Source organism: Myotis nattereri (genome assembly GCF_964212035.1).
Source record: "Myotis nattereri genome assembly, chromosome: 4".
In the NCBI taxonomy this organism is placed as follows: domain Eukaryota; kingdom Metazoa; phylum Chordata; class Mammalia; order Chiroptera; family Vespertilionidae; genus Myotis; species Myotis nattereri.
Genome location: NC_138079.1, coordinates 42,714,204 through 42,740,269, shown reverse-complemented (window position 1 = coordinate 42,740,269; position 26,066 = coordinate 42,714,204). Strand labels below are relative to the sequence as shown.

Here is a 26,066-nt window from a genome sequence, read left to right as displayed (position 1 = left end):
GAGCACTATTCTAAACACTTTACATATGCTAGCATTGAATTTTTCTATCAACCGTATCATGTAGAGACATTATTATTATTCCTATGTTATAGTTGAGTAACTGCAGTACAGAGAGGCTAAATGACGTTTCTAATGTCATATAGCTAGTAAATGCAGAGCCAGAATTCTAACTCAGACATTCTGGCTCCAGAGTTTACACTTATAATCATTAAATAAATAAGATGATTCATATAAATACCTAGTCAAATGCCTGGCACAAAGTAAGTACTCAATAAGTGCTTGCTATTTTATTATTATGTATTTTTAAAAAACCAACTGAGTTAGTACAGAGAATTAATTTAAAAGCTCTAGAAAACAAGAGTCATGAGTGGAAGTTTCAGCAAGGCAAATTTTGAGTCAGTAACAATAGTGCACTCTTGGGCACTGGACAGGGATAAAGGGAGGCTGAATGGCCACTTGTCAAGAACATTGTAGAATAAACTTCTGCATCAGGTGGATTGCTGAATCAGATGATCTCTAAGACTCTTTCCAACTATAGGATTTTATTATTCTAGGTCAGAATCTTATGGTTGTTGTTTTTTTTCTACACAGTAGAGCTTCATTTGTTTTCTTTAATATTAGTTTCAGTTTATGATCCTTGTTGATGATATTTTCATTGTAATTATCTGAATCATTCACCAAGGAGAGTGTAGCTTTGTTGTGTAAGCCTTTGGCAGTCTATTGTGTCGTAATGTTTGATATGTTACAGCACTTGAACATTATAATGATGGGTGCTGGAGAAACCAACATATAAACCTATAAGTTACTATGTTGTGCTGGTCAGCCCTCCTAGCAGGCATCTACAGGGTTACTGTCACTTGGCTAAATCGCCTTTGGAATCTGTCATCTTTAGCTATCAAGAGAACATTCAGGCCTATGAAATCATCATATGTGGCTTTAAATGTTTCCATTGAAATTGCTTATGATAGAAGTGAGTTGATGTCACATAACAATTTGCAAGTGACTCAGGGATGTTCCAATGAGTTTCCTCCTTGGGGGAAGTACTGTAATAGTTTTGCTCCAGTCTTGGGGAAGCCACATCTGCCTTTATGATTTGCCTTGCCTTTGGATTTCAGCCTGGGCAATTGTTTTGTCTTTACTATTGTATCTTAAGCAATCCTATAGAATAACGCACAATTTTATATGTCAACTTGATGTCATTTCTCCCAAAAGGGTAATTATTTAAAAGGCATAGTCAATTCCATTACAAAGTTGTTGATGGAATTTATAGCAGATATACTGGACTGGCTCAGAGTACTTAGAAAACAATTTCTTCTTAGTTATATGTTGTTGTCTTTAATTTAATGTTTTACATTGTGCTGAATGCAGTTACTATGGAGATAGATGAAAATAGGCATAGAGTTTTGGGTGTCAAATTGTTAACAAATTTACTGTGTTAAAATAGAATGTGGAGTCAGAAGGAAGGAAGATAACAACTTTCAAAACAATATTATGAGATTTAATCTATAATGTAGAGGGGAATGAGAAAACCAGAGAGCAGATAGAACTTTATTCTTTATCTTAAGATTTTCCAAAATCTGAAGATAAGGAATTTGAAGTGTTCCTTTTTGAATATTCACTGAAACACACAATTTGCCTTATAAAATCTCCTTATTTAGTGGGATTTGACTACTTCCAACATTGAATTTAAACAATAACTCTCCTAAAACAAAACTTATTATAGGTTGACTTCTATTTATAATGGTACTTTCATGCAAATAGCTCAGGTATTTATATTATGCATATCCATATTTATACTCGGTGTTTAACTTAGAAACACTGTAAATCAAATTTAAAAAATGAAAAAGTGCCATTTTATTTTGAGTAAGCTATAGTTTGCTTTGTAATCTGACTGACTAATAAACAATTATGAGTACACATTTGGGGCATCTTGCTTTTGGGAACTTCTAAGAAGGTGGCAAGCTATCTGACAGTAATTACAGGTGTCATTATCTTTGTGTTATTCATAATGAATCCAATAGGATGAGGGTGGTGTCTTTCCAGTCACCCACGAATTTGGATTAGAACCCTTAAGACTGGGATGACAGCAGTGGGCAATCAGAGTGATTGCTTTTTTGGAATATAGGTAGCATTTCTAAAAGAACTTGTATTATTTACATACATAAAGTAAATATTGAAAGATTGGCTAAAGCTAAAAATACCCAAGGTAATGTTGCAGGACTGGATAATAAAAGAATGGGCTCATATTGTGGACTTTTTCAGACAGACATTTTCTTTTTTATCATGCTTACTTAAGATGAAAGTCAATTTTTTATTCAAATAAAATAGAAGAGCTCCTTGATCCAGCCCCAGAGGGGATTGAGCTGAAGGAGCTGAGTATAGGGTCTACGGGACTGGTGGAGAGCCAGTCTAAAGTGAGTGAGTCTGACCCGACTGGTGTTGAGCTGAGGGGACAGTCCTAGCTCTTGGGGAGAGAATCTTTGCTTGTGAGACCGGCCTTCCTGTACCTGGGCTCCTCCCTTTCCCTCAGCGAAGGCAACTTCCTGGACTCCAGTGCACCATGGCTGAAGAACAACTTCTGGTCGAATGTTTGTAAAGGCTACCAGGGATGGGGCACGACTGAGGGCCCCTTCTCCCAGAGACTCTTCATGGTGCTCTGGCTCAAGGGAGTCAACTTCAGCATCACCACCTCACCGGGAGGTTAACCAAGATGGTTCAGAAGCTGTGCTCAGGAGGGCAGCTCCCATTTCTGTTGTACGGCAACGAAGTGTGCACAAGTCACCAGCAAGATTAAGCAATTTTTGGAGGCAGTGCTGTGTCCTCCAGGTACCCCAAATTGGCAACTCTGAACCCTGAATACAACACAGCTGGCCTAGTCATACTTGCCAGATTTTCTCCCTACATCAAGAATTCAAACCCGCCGAAACCGGTTTGGCTCAGTGGATAGAGCGTCGGCCTGCGGACTGAAAGGTCCCAGGTTCGATTCCGGTCAAGGGCATGTACCTGGGTTGCGGGCACATCCCCAGTAGGAGATGTGCAGGAGGCAGCTGATCGATGTTTCTCTCTCATCGATGTTTCTAACTCTCTATCTCTCTCCCTTCCTCTCTGTCAAAAATCAATAAAATATATTAAAAAAAAAAAAAAAGAATTCAAACCCAAGCCTCAGTGATAATTTGGAGAAGGGGCTCCTGAAAGCCCTGAAAGTTTAGACCATTACTTGACAACCCGCCCCCTCCCCGCACCCAGAAGAAGTGGATGAGACCAGTGCTGGGCATCTCTCAGAGGAAGTTTCTGGATGGCAATGAGCTCATTCTGGCTGAGTGCAGCCCATTGCCAAAGCTCCACATAATACAGGTGGTGTGTAAGAAGTACCACAGATTCTCCATCTCAGGTGTCCCAAGGCATGCATCGGTACTTGCCCAATGCTTATGCACGGACAGTTCATCTCCACCTGTCCAGATGTTGAGGACATCGAGCTTGTCTATGAGCAAGTGGCCAAGGCCCTCAAATAAGCTCCTCCTGAGTTACCTCACCCCCCTCCATTTTTCTCCACAAAGGCTCCTGGTAGTTTCCACTTGGCTACCCCTTGGACACACTCCAAAATGTCCAGTGGGAAGTGAATTCTCGAGCACTTGTGCAGGACTGCCTTGGGGATGAAGGGAAGGAATGGGAGATCTGGGAGATTTTTATTGTGGGGTGGGGTGGGATGGGTAGGACAATGTATTTCAGTAATAAAATGCAGAATAAAAAAAATAAAACAGAAGAAAATTAAGAAACATAATTCAGAAGGGAGCTGACAAAAATTTTTCCCCAAGAAATGACAAATGTATATTATAGCCAAGTAAAAATCTCAATTAACATTACTCTTAAGCAGATTATACTTTGATAACATCTTGCTACATGTTAGAGATTGTATAGTTATAAGTATGAAATTTGAAACTTTCTTTGATATATTCCATTTCATGTAACATTTGGAAAAAAGTATGCTGAGCATAGCAGTATATCATTATAAAACAAGGCAAGAAAATTTAATTTAGAATCTTCTCCTGGTAGATTAGTTGAACAAACAATACTCTCCTATAGACTGAGAAGTTGACACTGGCCTTTTGCCCATGGTAAAGCCCTGAGTAGGGACAAGGCACCCGATTTTGAGATGTTAAAAAAAAAAAGTGTTTCTCTTCTCTGCTGGGGAAGGAAGCACAAAGTGATTGAGGCATCTTGAGTTTATGCCTCCTATTTGAAAAGTCCTTCTTGCGCAGATATTTCTCTTTGCTTTTAACACCTTCTGTTGTGGAATAACCCAGCCAGATGGTTACTTGACAAAATACATTTTTTAAAAAAATGAAGGGATAGCTTATAAACAATGATGTGCCAACAAATTAGACAATCTGGAAGAAATAGTTAAATTCCTAGAAACATACAGTCTTCCAAATCTGAATCAAGAAGAAAATCTGAACAGACTAATTACAATTAATGAAATTGAAGCAGTAATCAAAAAAATTTCAAGAAACAAAAACCCTGGGCTAGATGACTTCACAGGTGAATTTTATCTAACATTCAAAGAAGAACTAAAACCCATCCTTCTCAAACTACTTCAAATAATTCAAGAGGAGTGAAGATTCCCAAACCTGTTTTAGGAGGCCAGGATTATACTATTTCCAAAACCAGATAAAGAAACTACAGAGAAAAAAATTATAGGTCAGTATCTCTGATGAACATATATGCAGAAATCATCAACAAAATATTAGCAAACTGAATTCAGCAATACATTGACCAAGTGGGTTTTATTCCTGGGGTGCAAGGTTGGTACAATATCTGCAAATCAATTAACATTATACATAAAGTAAAGAATACAAATAATATGATCTTATCAATAGATGCAGAAAAGCATTTGACAAAATCCAGTACCCATTTATGATAAAAGCTCTCAGCAAAGTGGGAATAAAGGGAACGTACCTCAACATAATAAAGGCCATATATGACAAACCTACAGCTAACATAATACTCAACAGGGGAACAACTAAAAGCATTTTCCTTAAAATCAGAAACCCAGCGATTTCACTTCTGGGTATATATCTGAAGAAACCCAAAGCACTAATTCAAAAGCATATATCCACCCCTGTATTCATTGCAGCATTATTTGCAATAGCCAAGACATGGAAGCAACCCAAGTGCTCATCAATACACAGGCGGATAAAAACGTAGTGCTACATATATATGATGGAACACCACTGGGCCATAAAAAAGAACGAAATCTTAGCATTTGCAACAGCATGGAGGGACCTGAGCATATTATGCTAAGTGAAATAAATTAGTCAGAGAAAGACAAATACCATTTTGTTCTTTAAATCCTAAAGAACAAAATAAACAAAATAGTCTCAGACCAGAGGGGAGGGAGGTTGGGAGGCTGGGTGAAAATACTGAAGGGATTAAGGTGTACAAAGTGGTAGTTACAAAATCGTCCTAGGGATGTCAAGTACAGCGTAGGGAATATAGGCGGTACAACTGTAATAACCATGTATGGTGCCAGGGAAGGACACTTTGTAAAGTATGTGATTGTCCAACCAAGTGTATGTTGTACACCTGAAACTAATACAAAATACTAGTAATACTGCTTGTAAACCGTCATTGAAAAATAAAATAAAATGAACGAACAATTTAAAAACTGCAGGGAGGGCTGCTCCATGACAAGGTTGGTATGGAAGAGTTCATGTTATTGGGTTGAGTCCTGTGAATCACTGTCGCAGAAGGTGAGGTCAGTGGCCTGCCTGCTGAGATCCCAGCAGTAGTGAAGGGAAGTCTGGCCAGTGCCATTTGGGGGGCAAAACTGCCTCATCATCTGGTGGCCTTGCCCTTCCTACTCCTTTTTCCCACCCCACCCCTCCAGTCAGCCCAGCCTGGCGGCTGCTTATACCCCTCTGCTGAGGAAAAGAAAGGTTTCTCCTCTGCTCACTTTTCGATGGTGCTATAAATTCCTCTTAGGAACCAACCTTTACAAAGAGCAGGAACCCCTGCACCCAATGCACTCGGGACTCCACAGACCAAGTCAGCGACTTGATCCAGTCTCCTGGCAATGATTTAGGCATGAATCAAAGGATTTAGAACTGCAAGGGGCTTTAAAAACTTAACCAATCCAACTTTTCATTGTACACGTGAAGATCTGAGACTGTGTGAGATCCACAGAGCTAATTAGTGCCAGAGAAATGGGACAAGAACCCAAGTGTCCCTAGCAGAGTTCTTGTAAATGGAAGAGCATGTCGTCATCTCAGATCTGTGGGTGTAGCCTCCAGGCCAGTGCTCATTCCAATGTGTAGTTACTAAGTGATGTTGGCAGGAAACATAATTTTAGATGGGGTGATTTCTGGCTTCATATTTTAAAGAAATGAATCGTGAGTCTGTCATGTGCAAATGAGAGCCAAACAGTTCTCTTCACACTGTTTTATAAAACAATTGTAAGTCCCACAGCTTTCCTTACTGGAATGTGTCCTTAACTGAACTCAAGATTAAACACTTCACCTTTGACCCCTTTGAATGTCTTTCACACGGAGGAAGCTAAACTTGAAATCCTGAATTCTCTGCTCCATATTTAGAGATGATTTTCTTTGTAGTAGATACTTTTTATCCGAGGCTTAAGACTAGACAGCTGTGTATCCATTTAATAGGAAGACCTAAATTTTGTCCCATCTAGGCACCCTGCCCAACTTGCAAAGTAGAAATCCTTGCAACTCTTTTTTTTCATTTGGCCTGTTATATTTTGTGTAAATTTATATAAAGCAAAGAAAGTTCAAGGAGCAGAAACAGACAGACAAAAACATTTCATTATTAGCATCCTGGAAGCAGAATGCATTGCTTTGTTCCTGCTTTCCATAAATACACAGAGAAACAGAATGCAGATATTGGTCCTATGAAAGTTTTAAAACGGGTGACTTTTTACAACATTATTTACCTTTTGTGTGCTAGACATTTTTTTTCATGTGTTCTTTTATTCAAGGAAATGCTTTATTCTCCTCCTGGTTTGTAGTTGTCTTAAAAACTTACTCTTGGGAAAGGATTTTATGTTGATTATTTATATTTTAGATTTGTATTTACCCCATAAATACCTCTTGAGCAATGATTATGTGTCAGACAGTATGCTAGGTGCGTGGATACAGTAGGGAGAAAGCAATTAGAAAAATTCATGCCTTTATGGCTTGATTAGTGAGATAAAAACTTAAGGAACTCTGTGAAGGAGATGTACAAAGTGCTAGGAGACGGGGGGGTTGACCTGCTCATAAAAGCCAAAGGAAGCTTCCCTGTAAAGCGATGTTTGAGTTGAAATGTGAAGGAATTGAAGTTATAAAGGAGGGAAGAGTGATTCAAGTCAAGAAAACAGTACATGCAAAAGCCCTGTGATAGTGGAGGGTGAAGGACTATAATATGTATTAAAATTTTTGTTTTTTTCTGTAATATGGTGAATAGGTTTCACTGGGTTTTAAAGGATACAAGTAGACTGAGTAGGAGTTACTAAAATAGACAAAGCTTGGCTAAAATGGTGGAGAAGATAGAGGGAAACAAACAATTTTGACAGAGCTGGGGAATGGTTTGGCCATGAAGGTGAGGGAGAGGGGGTGTCATGGATGACTTCTGGTTTTCAGGCTTGTTCAATGGGATACTAGTTCACTGAGGTGAGCCACTATGGAAGGAAACCAGGTTAGGAGTATCGGTGAGTATGGGTAGTGGTAAAAGCATGAGTTCATTAAGGTTGGGCACTTTTGAGAATCTCAAGAGGATAAGGTAAGTTGCCAGTTGTATAGTTAAGTTTGAAGTCTGAGAAGACAGACACTTGGACTGGAGATAGAAATTTGTGAGTCATTTCTGTATGGGTAGTAATGAAGAAATTGAATAGAGATGAGAGCACCTGGGGAGAGAATATTTTAGAGTGAATTTGAATAAATGCCTTGCTTTCCTCTGGGATGCGCCTTTTAAGCCTTGTCTAGGTACAGAATAAATAGCTTTGATTCCTGCTCCAGGTCTTTTAGCAGTTGGAAACACATATGAATTGGGCAGGAATGTCCTTAACATTATGCCAAATAGATGGAATCTGCTAGAATTGTTGATAAGTCAATCCAAAAGACATGAGCAATATTTTTAAAATCTTTTTTAAAAATCAAGTTTTAGCTATCTGCTTGGAAGGCAGATAGTGCATATGGAAAGAACAGGTAAAATGCAGAGGTGTACACAGTAAATCAAATACTGTGTTGGCAAAATAAAACCACCTGATTAAAATGATCAAAGATGTCCTTTTTAATGTAAAGTAGACTGAAGATTTGTTTTGTGTGAAGATTGACTTAACCTCAAACATCTTTTCTTTTTAATTTTTAAAAATAAATTTTATAGTTGATTTTAGAGAGGAAGGGAAACATCGATCCCCGTACTGGATATGTGCCCTGGCCTGTGTGTTCACTTCCTTCATGATGTGACCTGTAATAGCCATCACAGGTAGGAGAGCTGTGGCTCTTCCTTAGTGTCCTTGCTCTTGCCCTCTCTGCCACGGAGTGGTTGAATATTCCTTCCCTGTCTTGTTAATTTGGAGTTGAGAAATTATCCTTCCAGAAAAAACAGATATTTATTGATTATCTACTATGTGGTGGGCATTGTGCTGGATGTTTTCATCTTTATTCTCTTATTTAAGAACAAATAGGTATTTTTAGGTGTCCACTATATTACGAGGCACTGTGAAGAGTCCAAATAGGTAGAATCAAGAGTTTATCCTCAGGGTGCTTATAGTCTGGTTGGAATGAAGAGACAAGAAACCAGAAAATAATTAGTATTTAATGATTAATGTAAGTGCTATTCAGGTTAGAATAATCCTAAGAGGCTCCCTGGAGGAGGTAGGAGTTGATTTGGGCTTTGAAGGAGGGAGGAGGTTTGGAGAAGCAGAACTGGTGTGGGAAGGGACATCCGAGAGGAAGAACAGTCTGAGAGGATGCCAGGCTTGGTAAAGCACAAGAAAGAGTCGAGCCTGACTGCCAGCTGGAGCTACCCCAACAGAGCACCTTCCTTAATGATCTTGATGCTACAGCTGATGCTTAATGCCTAGAACTTTTAAATCAACCAGGTAGAGAGAACTCATTAAAGTTTTTCTTTTAATATAAAAGTAATATAACATTTTATATAACATATAAAATACACCTGGTTATAAGAAAAGACAAATTACCCCTAATCCCACTACTATTATTGATATTTTGGTATATAGGCTTCTGGAAAATCTTGTATTCATACAGATGGACAAACTGACACACAAAATCAACCAACAGGTCCCAGAAAACAGGATTTTCTATGATAGTGTATTGTTACAGTCATCCAATGAAATACTGTAAATAAAAATATTGATGCATTTATGAACTATGAAATGCTTCCACACAATGAAACACTAAGAAACTGTTTTAAAAAGATGTATTGTTTTTAAAAGATGAAAGATAGATGTAGATTTATACATCTGTCTTTCATCTTTTTAAAACAGTTTCTTTTTTTTATCTCAAATGCTCCCTATTAATTTTTTTAATTAAATCTTTATTGTTCAGATTATTACAGTTGTTCCTCTTTTTTCCCCCCATAGCTCCCCTCCACCCGGTTCCCACCCCACCCTCTGCCCTAACCCCTCCCCCACAATGTCCTCATCCATAGGTGTATGATTTTTGTTCAGTCTCTTCCTGCACCCCCCACACCTCTTCCCCCCCCCCCCCGAGAATAGTCAGTCCACTCCCTTTCTATGCCCCTGATTCTATTATATTCACCAGTTTATTCTGTTCATCAGATTATTTATTCACTTGATTTTTAGATTCACTTGTTGATAGATGTGTATTTGTTGTTCATAATTTGTATCTTTACCTTTTTCTTCTTCTTCCTCTTCTTAATTGATACCTTTCAGCATTTCATATAATACTGGTTTGGTGGTGATGAACTCCTTTAGCTTTTTCTTATCTGTGAAACTCTTTATCTGACCTTCAATTCTGAATGATAGCTTTGCTGGGTAAAGTAATCTTGGTTGTAGGTTCTTGGTATTCATCACTTTGAATATTTCTTGCCACTCCCTTCTGGCCTGTATAGTTTCTGTTGAGAAATCAGCTGACATTTGTATGGTAACTGACTTTTTTTCTCTTGCTACTTTTAAGATTCTCTTTTTGTCTTTTGCTCTTGGCATTTTAATTATGATGTGTCTTGGTGTGGTCCTCTTTAGATTCCTTTTGTTTGGGGTTCTCTGCACTTCCTGGACTTGTAAGTCTATTTCTTTCACCAGGTGGGGGAAGTTTTCTGTCATTATTTCTTCAAATTAAGTTTTCAATATCTTGCTCTCTCTCTTCTTCTGGCACCCCTATAATTCGGATGTTGGTTCGTTTGAGGTTGTCCAGAGGCTCCTTACACTATCTTCATATTTTTGGGTTCTTTTTTCTTTTTGTTTTTCCGGTTGGGTGTTTTTTGCTTCTTCGTATTTCAAATCTTTGACTTGATTCTTGCGATCCTCTAGTCTGTTGTTGGAACTCTGTATTATATTCTTTATTTCAGTCAGTGTATGCTTAATTTCTAGTTGGTCCTTTTTCATATCCTCGAGGGTCTCACTAGATTTCATGAGCGTCTTACTAAATTTATCGGCGGTCTCACTAGACTTATTGAGGGTCTTACTAAATTTATTGGCGGTTTCTAGAAAATTCTTGTAAAACCTTATAAGTGTGGTTTTGAACTCTATATACAGCAGTTTGCTTTCCTCCATTTCTGTCATTTGTGACCTGTTTCTTTGTCTCCGCATTTTGGCTGCATCCCTGTGTTGATAGAGTGGCTTTCTGTGCTAGGTGTCCTATAGGGCCCAGTGGCTCAGCCTCCCCAATTACCTGAGGTGGACACTCTTGGTGCACCCCTTTGTGGGCTTTTTGCACAGTCTTGTTGTAGTTAGGCCTTGATTGTTGTAGGTATCACTGGGAGGAATTGACGTCCAGGGCAATTCGCTGTGAGAATCAGCTGTGTCTACAGCAGGAGAACTTCTGTGCTGGAGATACCCTTCTGGGGCAAGACTTACTTCAGCAGGGCTTTGGTGCTCACTGAGTCTGCCCCCTGAGTGTGTCCCTTATGGATCTGAGGACTTGTAATCTGGATGGTCCCACTCTGACCACTGGGTACACTGGCTCTTGGATCTCTAAGGAGGTGCTAATTTAGCCTCTGCCTGAGGCTACCCAGCAGGATCTATGGAGAGATCTGCAGATTCCTCTTCTTTTTTGGGGTTTGGAGGTGCCCAGATGAGGCCCAGCTGTGAAGCAATGCAAGCTACTGTGGGGCCTTGGACCTTCTTTTGGAAGCTCTGGTTCTCTCTGACCCAGCTGCAGTTGTTAAGTAATTTTCAGATTGCAAAGGGCCAGGCCTTTCATATGCAAAAGCCTCTGTGCACAGGTTGGGTGGGGCGGGGTGTCAGGGGATTAACAGGGTGGAGCAAACAGCTATGGCTGCTCCTCAGTCCTACCCTAAAAGGCCCCGAGTCTCAATGTCCCAGTAATCGCTGCAAGCACCTCTGAGAGAAAGCCGCCCTCGAGTTCCGACCAATGCCAGACAGTCCAGTTTCTCCCCGTATGAGTCTGGGTCCCCAGGGACTTGCCCGGAACTGGAGTTCAGAGCAGCCAGGAGCTTCAGACTCCCTCCCGATTGAAAAAGTCAACTGTGTCCTCAGCTCCCAGCCCTTTCCATGTGCACCTCCATACCTCTGCACTTTACTTCCTCACTGCACCTCCTCTGAGTCTCAGTGTACTCTTCTCTTTCCTTCTAGTTGTAGAATTTCCACTCAGCCAGCCTTCCTGTGGTTCTGGATGATGTCCGTTTTGTCATTTAGTTGTATTTTTGAAGTAGTTGTGCGAGGCAGCAATTCCCGGTGTTTACCTATGCCGCCATCTTGGTCTCTCTCTAAAACAGTTTCTTAGTATTTTATTGTGTGGAAGCACTTCATACTTCATAAATATATATTCATATATACATTTATACAAGAAATTTCATAGTATATTACTAGGTGAAAAAAGCATGTTACAGAACAGTAATAATTCACTTATTGGCATTATTTTAATTTTTAAATGACATAACTGAAATATCAATAAGGGTATTCCCATTTAAAAACTATGTGACTAATAATTATGTGACTAATAATTTCCATTATTAAGTACTAGAGGCCCAGTGCACAGATTTGTGCACGGGTGGGGTCCAGCCAGCTGCCCTGATGGGGACCAATCGGGCCAGGCAGGTGGGGGGTAGGGGAATTGGGAGGTTGGCCAGCCTGCTCTGCCCCCGATTGGGGTGGGACATCCGATCAGGGGTGGGGCCAGCCAGGGGGAGGGGCTGCAGGCAGTTGGGGCAGCAGTGTGTGTCATAGCAACTGGTTATTTTGGTTGTTGAGGTCATTCCATCGTTCTGTTCGCTTGGCTTTTATATATATACTAGAGGCCCGGTTCACAAAAATTTGTGCACTCGCGGGAGGGGGGGGGGAGGGTCCCTCAGCCCAGTCTGTGCCCTCTCCCAGTCTTGGACCCCTCAGGGAATGACCACCTGCTGGCTTAGGCCCGCTCCCTGGGGGATTGGGCCTAAGATGGCAATCAGATATCCCTCTGGCAGCCTGGGAGCCTTTGGGGGATGCCCACTTGCCAGCAGGGAGCAGACCTAAGCTGCAGTCGGACATCCTTAGTGCTGCTGAGGAGGCAGGAGAGGCTCCCACCACCACCGCTATACTGGCAGCCATCAGCCTGGCTTGTGGCTGAACAGAGATCCTCCCATGTGAGAGCACCCTGACCACCAGGGGCAGCTCCTACATTGAGCATCTGTCCACTGGTGGTCAGTGTGTGTCATAGTGACCAGTCATTCCCAGTCCTTCTGCTGTTAGGGTAAGTTCGCATATTACCCTTTTACTATATAGGATAGAGGCCTGGTGCACGGGTGGGGGCCAGCTGGTTTGCCCTGAAGGGTGTCCCGGATCAGGGTGGGGGTCCTGCTTGGGTGCCTGGCCAGCCTGGATGAGGGGATGATGGCTGTTTGCAGCTGGTCACACCCCCTTCAGGGTGGGGGTCCCCACTGGGGTGCCTGGCCAGTCTGGGTGAGGGGCTGAGTGCCGTTTTCAGGCTGGCGGGTGACTGAAGCTCCCAATCTCTCCTTTTTTTCTTTTTTATTCTGGGATTTATTTACCTTCTATGGCTGTCACTAGAACTGAGAGCTGGCTTTAGCTCTGAGGCTCGGCTCTAGCTCTGAGACCTCGGCTGCTGGAAGCAGGTATCTGGGTTTGTTTGGGTTCTATAATTGTAACACTGTTGCGGTCCTGCTAGCTCCAGCTCTGACGGCTGAAAGCAGGTTTCTGGGGTTTATTTACCTTCTATAATTGCAACATTGTTTCTTAGACTGCAGCTCAGAGGCCGGCAGCGGCAGGCGGGGAACCTTGGCTTCCTCCGTCACTGGAGCAAGCAAGCCTCCTGTTCGCTTCAGCTGTCTGGCTGCCAGCTGCCATCTTGGTTGGCAGTTAATTTGCATATCTCCCTGATTAGCCAATGGGAAGGGTAGCGAAGTTATGGTTAATTACCATGTTTCTCTATTGTTAGATAGGATATATATAGATAGATAGATAGATAGATTCTTTAAGCATAACTTCTATTGGTTATGTAATATGTTATCATATGAGCATGCAACAATTTATTTAATCATTTCTTTGTTGTTCCAAGTTTTACATTATTATAAAATCTTTTTCACACACACACTTTTATTTATTTATTTTTAAAAAAATATATTTCATTGATTTTTTACAGAGAGGAAGGGAGAAGGATAGAGAGTTAGAAACATTGATGAGAGAGAAACATCGATCAGCTGCCTCCTGCACACTCCCTACTGGGGATGTGCCCGCAACCAAGGTACATGCCCTTGACCAGAATCTAACCTGTGACCTTTGAGTCCACAGGCTGATGCTCTATCCACTGAGCCAAACCGGTTAGGGCCGCACACACACTTTTAAAATATAGATTCCTAGAACTGTTGAGACAAGGGAAATAAATGTGTTTGAGATTCTTGCCAAATTGCTTTCCAGGAAGACTGTCATGGTTTTTCCTTTCTATCAACTGTGTACAAAAGTACAGGTCTCAGTGTAGTTAAAATTTCTTTTAAAGTTAATAGGAGAAATAGTACTTCATTTTCATTTGTATTTGTATAACTAATGACATTCAAGATTTTTTGTTTATCAGCTGCACATATTTTTATTTGAATAATTTAATTCTTAACATTTATTTTTATACTACTTAAAAATTAATAGACTTAATTTTTAGAACAGTTTTACATTTACAGAAAAATTGAACAAAAAGTACAGAGATTCCCCACATCTCTTTTATCCATTCTCCTCTCAATTTCCCCTATTATTAACATCTTGCATTAATATGGTACATTTGTTTTAATTGTTGAACCAGTATTGCTACATTATTATTAACTAAAATCTATAGTGGGTTCACTCTTTATGTTGTACAGACTGTGGGTTTTGACAAATGTAGGACATATATGCACCATTACAGTATCATACAGAATAGTTTCACTGCCCTTAAAAATTCTCTGGGTTTATCTATTTATTCCTCCTTCCGCCATAACCTCTGATAACTGCTGATTTCTTTATTGTCTCCAGAGTTTTCTCTTTTCAGACTGGCTTCTTTGACTGAGCAGTATGCATTTAAGGTTCCTCCATATTTTTTCGTGGCTTGAGAACTTATTTTTATAGTTGAATAATATTCAATTGTATGGATATACCATGGTTTATTTATTTATCTATTGAAGAATATCTTGTTTGTTTTCAAGTTTGGAAATATAAATAAACCCGCTGTAAGCATTTGTATGTAAGTTTTTGTATGGGCATAAGTTTCAACTAATTTGGCTAAATACCAAGGAGTATGATTGCTGAATCATATGGTTAAGAGAATGCTTAGATTTATAAGAAACTGCTGAACTGTCTTCCAAAGTGGCTGTACCATTTTGCATTCCCACAAGCCATGAATGATGATTGTTGCTTATAGCACATTTAAACAACATATTAACAGCAATAACAAGAAAAAAAATCTTTGCAGAAGCTATTTATCTGTGAAGAAGAACCATTTATGCACAGAGCTTTCTTCCCCGCAGCTTACTGATCGTATTTTAATACTTTTTTCAGTGGATAGTGTTTTACTTCACTGTGAAGGATTTGGCTGTAGATTAATTCCTCCAGAATTCTATGTGTTTTTTTATGTTGGATGTTTTGAATTCTTGATTGTAATAATAATTAATAATTCTTTCCTAAGCCTTAATAAATCCATATGTTGCACTCAATAACATCACACAGAACATAAGTCAACACTTTGCTTTATTTGTTACACCACAGTAAAATCTTTCACCAATCAACTGTGCATGTAGGCAACATTAACTTTAGTGTGTAACTCCAGTTTTACACATTGAAGTTAATGTTGCCTACATGCACAATTTTTTTTTCTTTGAATTGAATTATTTTTAGGTTCATGCAATGAAGGATTCACTTGTCCTTGCACCTGTACCAGAGAGCTCCCAGGACTGTATCACAGAAACAGATTCATTTAATCATAGGTTCATGAGCTAGAGGGACTCTCAAGGTGCTTTTTAGTTCAGTCATAAGCCTGACCCAATTTAAGTCACATCCAACATAGGATGCTTGCCCTAATCTAAAATTCCAGGTATTCTATTCTACTGGAGCAGAAAGGTTCACAAGTTTTTTATTTTTCAATACATTCTTCCTCAGGCTAACCCAAACGTCTTCACCTGCAGTTGGAAAATCATTTGTTTCTGTTTTTTTTTTGTTTGTTTCAAAAGCAACCATGAACATTTCTCTTGAAAGTTGCTAAGAGAGTAGATCTTAAATGTTCTCACCATTACATAAACAACAAAATAAGTAATTATGTGAGGTGAAGGATATGTTAACTAACCTTATTGTGGTAAACATTTTGAAAAATATATAGGGTGGGGCAAAAGGAGGTTTACAGTTGCTCATATGGAAAATAATACAATCTATCTATATATATAAAAGCCTAGTATGCAAATTGTCCCTGCAGGAGTTCGACCAGAAGACCGATAGCTCGCTATGACATTCGCTGACCACCAGGGGCAGCGTGGAATGAAGGAAGGCCCTGGCTGGCAGTTGGCAGCTGGGGAAGGGAGGCCCCAGCCGGCAGCTGGAAGGAAGGCCCTGATTGGCCCTGATCACCAGCCAGGCCAGGGATCCTACCCATGCATGAATTTCATGTGCTGGGCCTCTAGTAATTAATTAGTAATATAAGAATAAACTGTTTTGTGTACTCACATCTGTAGACCTGCTTTTGTCCCACCCAGTCTGTGTATCAAATCACATTGTACACCTTAAATTTACACAATGTTATGTGTTAATTGTATGTTAATAAAGCTGGAAAAAATGTAAATCTTTTACATACATAAAGACATATTCCCTTTTCCCCTGACTTTTGTGTCATTCTTAAATATGACTTTCTTTTATTTCTGGATTTTTCTATTTTTTTTTGCATGAGATTTTTAAAATTGAATTTTGGTTAATAAAATTATATAGGTTTCAGGAGTATAGTTCTATAATACATAATCTGTATATTGTATTGTGTATTCACCTACCCAAGCCAAGTCTCCTTCCATTATCAGTTATCCCCCATACCCTCTTCTACCTCCCACCACCTCCTTTTCCCTCTGGTAATTACCATACTGTTGTCTGTGTTCATGAGTTTTTTTCTTAAGCCTTCATCTTTTTCACTCAACCCCCAGCCCCCTTCCCCTCTGACAGCTCTCTATCTCTTCTTGTTTTGTGTATCTATGAGTGTGTTTCTATTTTGTTTGTTCGTTTATTTTATTCATTAGATTCCACATGTAAGTGAAATCATATTCTGTGACTGGCATATTTCACTTAGCATAATATTCTCCACGTTCATCCATACAGTCACACAAGGTAAAATTTACTTCTTTTTTACGGTTGAATAGTATTCTATTGTGTAAATGTACCACAGCTTTTATATCCACTGATCTACTGATGGGCACTTGGGCTGCTTCCAAATCTTGGCTATTGTAAATAACGCTGCAATGAACATAGGAGTGCATATATTCTTTCAAATTAGTGTTTTGGGTTTCTTCCATATATTCCCAGAAATAGAATTGCTGGGTCATAAGGCAGTTCCATTTTTTTTTTAAGGAAACTCCATACTGCTTTCCACAGTAGCTGCACCAAGTTGCATTCCCACCAACAGTGCACAAGGATTCCCTTTTCCCCACATCCTTGCCAACACTTGTTGTTTGTTGATTTATTGATGTTAGCCACGTTGATGGATATGAGGTGATATCTCATTGTGGCTTTATTTGCATTTCTCTGATGATTAGTGATGTCGAACTTATTTTCATATGTCTATTGGCCATCTGTATGTTCCCCTTGGAGAACCGTCTATTCAGGTCCTTTGCCCATTTTTTAATTGGATTTTTTTTTTTTTTGGTGTTGAGTTTTATAAGTTCTTTATAAGTTTTGGATATTAGCTCCTTATCAGATGTACTAGTATCTTTGGTGAATATGTTCTTTCATTCATGGGTTGTCTTTTCATTTTGTTGATGGTTTCCTTTGCTGTACAAAAACTTTTTAGTTTGATATTGTCCTGTTTGTTTATTTTTCCTTTTGTTTTGCTTGCCTGAGGAGATATATCAGAAAAAATATTGCTCTGAGAGATGTCAGAGATTTTACTTCTAGGAGTTTTATGGTTTTGAGCCTGACATTTAAGTCTTTAATCCATTTGGAGTTTATTTTTGTGTATGGTGTAAAAAGGTGATCTGGTTTCATTTTTTTTGCATGTATCTGTCCAGTTTTTCCAACACCATTTTTAAAAAATATATTTTTATTGATTTCAGAAAGGAAGGGAGAGAGATAGAAACATCAATGATGAGAGAGAATCATTGATTGCCCCCTGCATGCCCCCTATTGGGGATTGAGCCCACAACCCAGGCTTGTGCTCTTGATTGAAATCAAACCTGGGACTCGTCAGTCCCCAGGCTGATGCTCAGATCACTCAGCCAAACCAGCTTGGGCTCCAACACCAGTTTTTGAATAGACTATCTTTACCCCATTTTACATTCTTGACTCCTTAGTCAAATATTAATTGACCATAAAGGCATGGGTTTATTTCTGGGCTCCTAATTCTGTTTCATTGATCTATATGTTGTTTCTATGCCTGTACCAGACTGTTTTGATGACTATGACCTTACAGTAGGTTTGATATCAGACAGTGTGGTTCCTCCCACTTTGTTCTTTCTCGAGATTTCTGTGGTTATTCAGGGTCTTTTGTTTTTCTATTATTTTTGAACTTGCATATTTGTATCTTTCTGAACAATTCAGTTAACATTTACAGAGCAGCTCCTATATACAAAATATTAGACTAAGTTCTAGGAATTTTTTTAAGGAACTATCAAGGATAGGAGTTGGCACGCTTTTTTTTCTGGAAAGGACCAGAGAGCAAATGTCTTGGGTTATGGGGACTATACAATCTCTGTCCCACTACTCAACTCTGCCTTTAAAGTGCAAAGACAGCCATAGACAATAAGTAAACAAATGGACATGGCTGTGTGCCAACAAAACTTTTTCACAAACACAGGTGGTAGACCCCTGTCAAGGAGATCACTTGTACTCTAAAACAAATTAGAATATAATGTTGCCCAACCCATATGGCTTAGTGGTTGAGCCACGACCTTTGAACCAGGAGGTCATGGTTTGATCTCCAGTTAGGGCACATGCCTGAGTTTTGGGCTGAATCACTAGTGGGGGCATGCAGGAAGCAGCCAATCAATGGTTCTCTCTCATCATTGATGTTTCTATCTCTCATCCCCTCTCCCTTCCTCTCTGAAATCATATAGATAGATAGATAGATATAGATATATGTAGATATATATATATATATATAGATAGATAGATATATATAGGTATATATAGATAGATATAGATAGACTTTTTTTTTTCAAAAAAGACTATAATGTAAAGCAGTGATGGCGAACCTTTTGAGCTCAGCGTGCCAGCATTTTGAAAAACCCTAACTTAACTCTGGTGCCGTGTCACATATAGAAATTTTTTGATATTTGCAACCATAGTAAAACAAAGATTTATATATATATATATTTTAAAGTATATTTTATTGATTTTTTACAGAGAGGGAGGGAGAGGGATAGAGAGTTAGAAACATTGATGAGAGAGAAACATCGATCAGCTGCCTCCTGCACACCTCCTACTGGGGATGTGCCCACAACCAATGTACATGCCCTTGACCAGAATCAAACCTGGGGCCCTTCAGTCCACAGGCCGATGCTCTATCCACTGAGCCAAACTGGCTAGGGCAAGATTTATATTTTTGATATTTATTTTATATATTTAAATGCCATTTAACAAAGAAAAATCAACCAAAAAAATGAGTTCACGTGTCACCTCTGACACGTGTGTCATAGTTTCACCATCACTGATGTAAAGAGTACATTAGCAGTATAAATGTGGTAAGTAAACTCTATTTGCAGTATGAACAACTTGCTGTTGGAATACAGCATAGGGAATAATACATTTTACTGGGGGCTGCTGAACAAGGATTTAAAGGATTTCAGGAGGAAGAAAGTATTTCAAAAAGAGAATTTCAACTAGTGTGAGCTAAAGCTGTGAGCATGAAAGAACATGTCAGGTTTGGAAAATCTTGAATTCTTTTGTGGCTAAAACACAGTGTGTTTAAAGGAAGATGTGGGGGAAAGCTATGCTGGAGCCAGATGTGAACGGTCCTGTGGCTAACCACTGGGAGCTGGATTTTAGCTGTAGGCAAAGATTGGGACACAATCTCCTCTATTTAAGAATAAATTCTGGAGGTCTACACCATGCGGAGGGCATTTTAGAGTGGGAGAGAGTGGAGGCAAGGAGACAAGTTATAAAACCATTTCTGCTGCCCAAGTGAAGCTTGAACTGAGGAAGTGGCTTTGGGATAGAAAAGAGACTTTCGGAGGATGAATTAACTGGCCATAATAACAGAATGATTGTTTCTGGAATTCTGGGATGATTAACTGGTTGGTTGTGTGCCAGTTATTTGGTACTTAGATTTTAGATTTGCTCCCCGACCCTTTCCTTGCCCTTTCTTGCTTTGTATCTCAGGGAACTGACCACCCCACCCCCTTCCCACAAACTACAGTTCCCAGCTCCCTTGCCTTCTGGCTTCTGGGTAAGCACAGCCAAATGGGAGTTGGCAGAAGAGAACCCAAGTGATTTCTCCCTCTCTCCCCGATCCTCTGGCATTAGCAGCAGTGGCTGAGTCGCCTTTGTATATCTAGCTCCTGCTGTGGTCCAAGGTTCCAACTTCTACTTGGTGACTTTGGCTCTTTGGCATCATCACACCACCTCTTCTGTGTTGTTTCAGCCCTAGCGATAATAGTGGCCTTCTGCCATTCCTAATCTCTGGGTTGCCTCACCTTCCTCTGTTTTCTCTTTTAGCTTTTCTGACATGTTTGTAACCCATTCCCCAGGTTAAATTCCTTCAACTGAACTACCTAGCATAGGTTCCATTTTTTTCAGACCAGATCCTGACTGATTAAAAATAATCAGCCTTAACTCCTGCTCCCTCTAGTACAGCGGTTCTCAACCTGTGGGTCGCGACCCCTTTGGCGGTCGAATGACCTTTTCACAGGGGTCGCCTAAGACCATCCTGCATATCAGATATTTACGTTACGATTCATAACAGTAGCAACATTACAGTTATGAAGTAGCAATGAAAATAATTTTATGGTTGGGGGTCCCAACATGAGGAACTGTACTTAAAGGGCCAGAAGGTTGAGAACCACTGCTCTAGTATATCCTTCACAAAGCTAGACAGACGAATTTTTTTCAAATTAAAAAGTTAAAATTAATTTCACCAAATTAATTTCTGCCTCAGGGCCTTTGCACTTGACACTCCTGCTGGGAATGCTCTTTTCTCAGCTCTCTGAACGTGTTGTCTTCACACAGGTCTCTGTTTTCATGCCACGTCTTCAGAGACACCACCACCACTTACCTCCTTATTCTGGTTTGTGTTCTTCATCACATGTATCACCCTGTGAAATTATATCCTTTATATCTTACTTCTTTAAAGCTTGAGGGCAGAAAAATTTGCCTTGTTCACTTTTCCATTCTCAGCACCTCGTATGGGCTCTGGCATATATTAAGGATGACATAAGTATTTGTCGATTAATAAATGAATACTTGTTTTACTTTTATTGTATATCAGAGGTGCTTTGTATATTTTATTTTTATTACTTTATTATTTATTTTTATTATTTGACTTTTGTGCTTTCTCTTCCCGAAATGTCCTCTCCCATCCCATCGTCACTATTCATCTTTCGAAACAGGTGGAATCCTTTCCTGTAGGAAGCTTTCTCCTCCCTATTCCACATATGTAACTCACTTCTCCTCCTTTTGGGTTCCATCAGCAAGACTACATTTTATTGCCTTTATTTAATATTTGTCTCCTTTTCCTTGGTAGTAACCTCTTAAGGAGAGGTAAGACTCACGAGTTTTCACTTCGATAACTTCAGCATCTAGAACAGTACCTAACACACAGTTGCGTTTAGTAAATACTTGAACAAATGAATGAAGTGGCAGGTACAGGAGATTTTCCAACTTCACATTTCTATTTGTTTCCATAAACTATGAATCACTGGGAAAGAGAAATGGTAATATATCTGTAAAATGGGGAGGATGGTACCAACCTCACACCATTTGTGGGAAAGATTGAGGTAATGAAATGAAAACTTTTAGGAAAATATAATACAAATAAAACCCATCATTCTTATATTATGGGGAAAGGGTTTCTTCCATTGACAAGATACATTCTGATGTGAATGTCAGTTTTACTCAATACTGTCTACAAGAAACCTTAAAATTTCTAGAATTTTCAGAATGATTTGGGAAGAAGGTATCTTTGTAGAAGTAAGGTTAAGATACACTTTGAAGAAAACATCATTAGGAGCACATGCTTGCCCTTTTAAAGGTTTGGTTAATCCTAGGATGAAGGCCTTCTTTAAATTTTCTAGGGATAAATCTACAAAGACCATAGGTAAGAGAAGTACACACTTAGGGAGGCCCTCACCCTACAGCTAGACTTAGGTGCTGGTCCAAGGTGGGCAGAGTCATGTACAACGTGAACTCAAGTCCCTAATCCAACACCATGAAGGACTGATTGTTATCCGAGCAATGGAGTATTGGGTCCTGACAGGTCCCCTCTTGCTTTTGTGCCTTTAACTCAGCGATTTTCAAATGGTGTGCCACAAGAATTTTTAAAACATGCAATACCAGTCCTAGCTGGTTTGGCTCAGTGGATAGAGCATCAGCCTGCGGACCGAAGGCTCCCAGGTTTGATTCCGGTCAAGGGCACATACTTTCGTTGCAGGCTTCTCCCTGGCTCCGGCCTTGGTTGGGGCACGTGCAGGAGGCAACCAATCCATGTATTTCTCTCAAATAGATCTTTCTCTCTGTCTTTCCCTCTCTTCCACTCTCTCTAAAAAACAATGGAAAAATATTCTCGAGTGAGGATTAAAAACAAACAAAAACCTGCAGTACCTGACTATTTAGTCCGGGTCACTGACTTTTTTCCAGTGGTTCTCAACCTTCTGGCCCTTTAGATACAGTTCCTCATGTTGTGACCCAACCATAAAATTATTTTCGTTGCTACTTCATAACTGTAATGTTGCTACTGTTACGAATCATAATGTAAATATCTGATATGCAGGATGGTCTTAGGCGACCCCTGTGAAAGGGTCGTTCGACTGCCAAAGGGGTCGCGACCCACAGGTTGAGAACTGCTTTAGATTGTCAAAGAAAAAATGACAACAGCCAACACAATAGCTGTCCTGTGTGAATGAATCAAAATTACACCTACTTTTTTTTTTGTTAGATTGGCAAAAAATATATTTTTTGGTGTCACAGAATTTTAGTAATTAGTTCATGTGTGCCATGAGATGAAAACGGTTGAAAAAAATCACTCCTTTAACTCTTCAGCTCCTGCTGCTGTCACTTAGAGAAGAAAAGGGCAAGGTGAAAATGTATGATCCACTCTTTCTACCAACATCTTTATCCTTTGCTCTTCTCAGGTCCTTTGTATACTGAGAGGCTATTTTTTCTCCAGCCATATTTTACATTGAGTAGCACTAAGTACATAATTTATATTAAGCAAAAACCAGAAAGGAGAGACAGACTTTTTAACTTTTAATACATTTAAAACAGACTTAGAAACTTTAAAAACATTTTAAAGTATTTAAGCACCCAAGTGCTTTTTATAAGGATAAAACTAATGACAGAATGTTGGTTTTCATCCAAGAATTTCTTAAAGACAAAAGCAGTCAATTAAAACACATCTTGATTGATCCTGGGGGCTGTGGGTGAGGACATTGGGTTGAACTGGGAGCCTCTATGTAAAATTGATTGTGGTCTCAGAATTTAAAATGAATTCATAGTGTGCTGAGGAGCTTTCTCCCTTTGTGTCACCCACGCTGCCCTTCCATGAAGGTGGTCTTAATCATAATTTCAGACATAATTTAGTTGAAACACTTTTAAAAAATCCCAGTTCTATTAAAACAATTATGAATATTTTTGCTACTGCACAGAGCCAAGTTTTAAAAGAAACTAAAGTAGACCTTAAAAAATTAAAAAGAATGAATTACCTGCTTCCCCCAACTCCCTGCCTTTTAAAAATTAAGTATTCTAAGAAAATATTATATGTGAGTGGCTGGCATTTAAGCATTAGTTGCTCTTCTCTGTGCTGCCATACTTCTATGTTCGTCTCTTTCTCTCTCTCTCTCTCTTTTTAAAATACAATATTGCATTTAATTGCATGTTTCTACATCCATCTCCCTCATTAGACCTGAGCTCATCTGGACCAGGACCAAGTATTATCCCTCTTACGTTCCTCAGTGCCTGTGTTATGAGAGTGCCTAGTGTAGAGTTGTTTTTCAATAACTACTTCTTGAATGAATGAAACATTTTAAGTTCTAGGCCTTTGTTTGACTCTCAACCTAATTATATAATTATATAATTTTTAATTCATAATTAGCACTAGCTCTTAATCGGATCAAAAGATGTCCAAGCCCACTTCTAGTAAAAGCAATACAAATGAAAACTACTACCTTTTCATCAGTCATATTCTTGCATATATTGTACACACAGTATCGATACTTTGTTAGTTTGTACACTAATATTACTTCTAGAAAGGCATTTTGGTAATATCTATCAAAATTCCAAACGAATATGCCCTTTGACCCAGTAATTCCACTTCTAGGAATTTGGTTGACAGATATTCTCTCACAGATGATATATGTAAGAAATTCACTGTGGCATTGTTTATAGTAGTGAAAGCCTGGAAATGACTTAAATGTACACCAAGAGGGGACTAGTTAAATAAATAATGGTACATGCATGCAATAGACAACCTAATCCAGAGGAAAAGAATAATGAGGCAGCTTTGCATATATTGCTATGGGGTGATTACTAAGATATATCACTGAGTTAAAAAAAGAGATTTAAGACAGTATGTAATATGCTCCCATGTATTATTTAAGTAATGAGAAGATAGACACATTTGCATGTATATCATAGCTATCGAAGAATGGATTCAGAAAACTCTAGTAATATTGGCTGCTTCTAGTTCTAGGAACTGGGTGGAAGGGTAACAGGGAGCTATGATCTGTCACTCACAACACGAATGTTCTATTTAACCTACATGTTTAACCCTTTACCATTTTCCCATTGCTCTTAGGATTAAGTACAAAATTCTTATAGCCCACAAAATGCTTCACGGCAGGACTCTGATCTATCTCCCCTGCCTCATCGCAGCCCTCTCCCTCTTTGTTTGGTCTGCTTTCAGTTCTCTTTCCCCTCTCATGGCCTTTGCAGATGCTGTTCCTCTGCCTGGAACACTCATCCCCTCCATCCTCGCCTGTCTAATTTTCCTAGTGGTCTTTGAGACATCAATGTTGAGGCTATTTCAGCAAGGTAACCTTTGTTACCTCCCAGACTAGTGTAGTCCCCTCATAGGTGCTCCCATAGCACTCCAAACATCTCTTTCAGTAGCTAACACTACAATTGCAATTAATAAATTATTTGCTTGATGTCTGTTTTCCTTACTAAGCTGTAAGCTGATGTCTGTCTTGGCTACCTAGCACAAAGCAGGCACTCCTAACCACTTGTGGAAGGAAGACTAGAAGGATTATAGTAATGAAGATGGGAGGAAGGGAGAAAAAGAGAAGGTAGCCAGTAAGGAAGAAGGGAGGGAGGGAAGGAAGGAAGGGAGGGAGGGATGAAGGGAGGGAGGGAGGGAGGGAGGGAGGGAGGAAAGGGAAGGGAAGGGAGGAAGGACGGAGGGAGGAAGGAAGGAAGGGAGGGAAGGAGGGAGGTAGGAAGGGTGGGAGGGAGGAAAGGGAAGGAAGGAAGGAAGGAAGGAAGGAAGGAAGGAAGGAAGGAAGGAAGGAAGGAAGGAAGGAAGGAAGGGAGGGAAAACAATAGCACTAAAACCATTGTAAAAAGCTATCCCTAAGTGTGTTCTTCATTAGTAATTAGTTTGTGGGCTTACTAGTCTCAGATTTATTTGAAAATTATATCGTTAACTGCGTGGCCTTAGAATTTCTACTTCATAAAAATTGGGTATATTGGTTTATTTGGGTATTTTATTTAGTAAAAAAGGGTTTATCATCACTGATGGATTTTTGTTCTACTTTAGCCTAAAAATCATGTGGTTCTGAATATCTCTTCTCTTACCACTGAGAGGCAGTAACTTTTTACACAGAAAGCAATGATTTCCATCTTTTATGAGTGGAGAAGGTGTTTCAATATATATGTGTTATGAGTTTAGGCTATTTTAAATATTCCATATATTTTTTACATTGATGCTGCTATTTTTAAATATCAACCGATGTCAAAGACCTAAATATAAACCCTGAAACAATAAAATACATAGAAGAAAACACAGGTAGTAACCTAGGGACCTTGGTGTTAGAGAAGATTTTATTTGACCTTA

The 26,066-nt window shown here is 39.4% G+C and overlaps 1 pseudogene across 1 annotated transcript; it reads left to right on the top strand.

Moving 5' to 3' along the window:
• The first annotated feature begins 2,560 nt into the window (after positions 1–2,560).
• On the top strand, positions 2,561–3,512 carry LOC308518825 (chloride intracellular channel protein 1-like; annotated as a pseudogene). The gene is made up of 2 exons: positions 2,561–2,908; positions 3,147–3,512. The product of its transcript is annotated as a chloride intracellular channel protein 1-like (transcript).
• Positions 3,513–26,066: the final 22,554 nt, after the last annotated feature.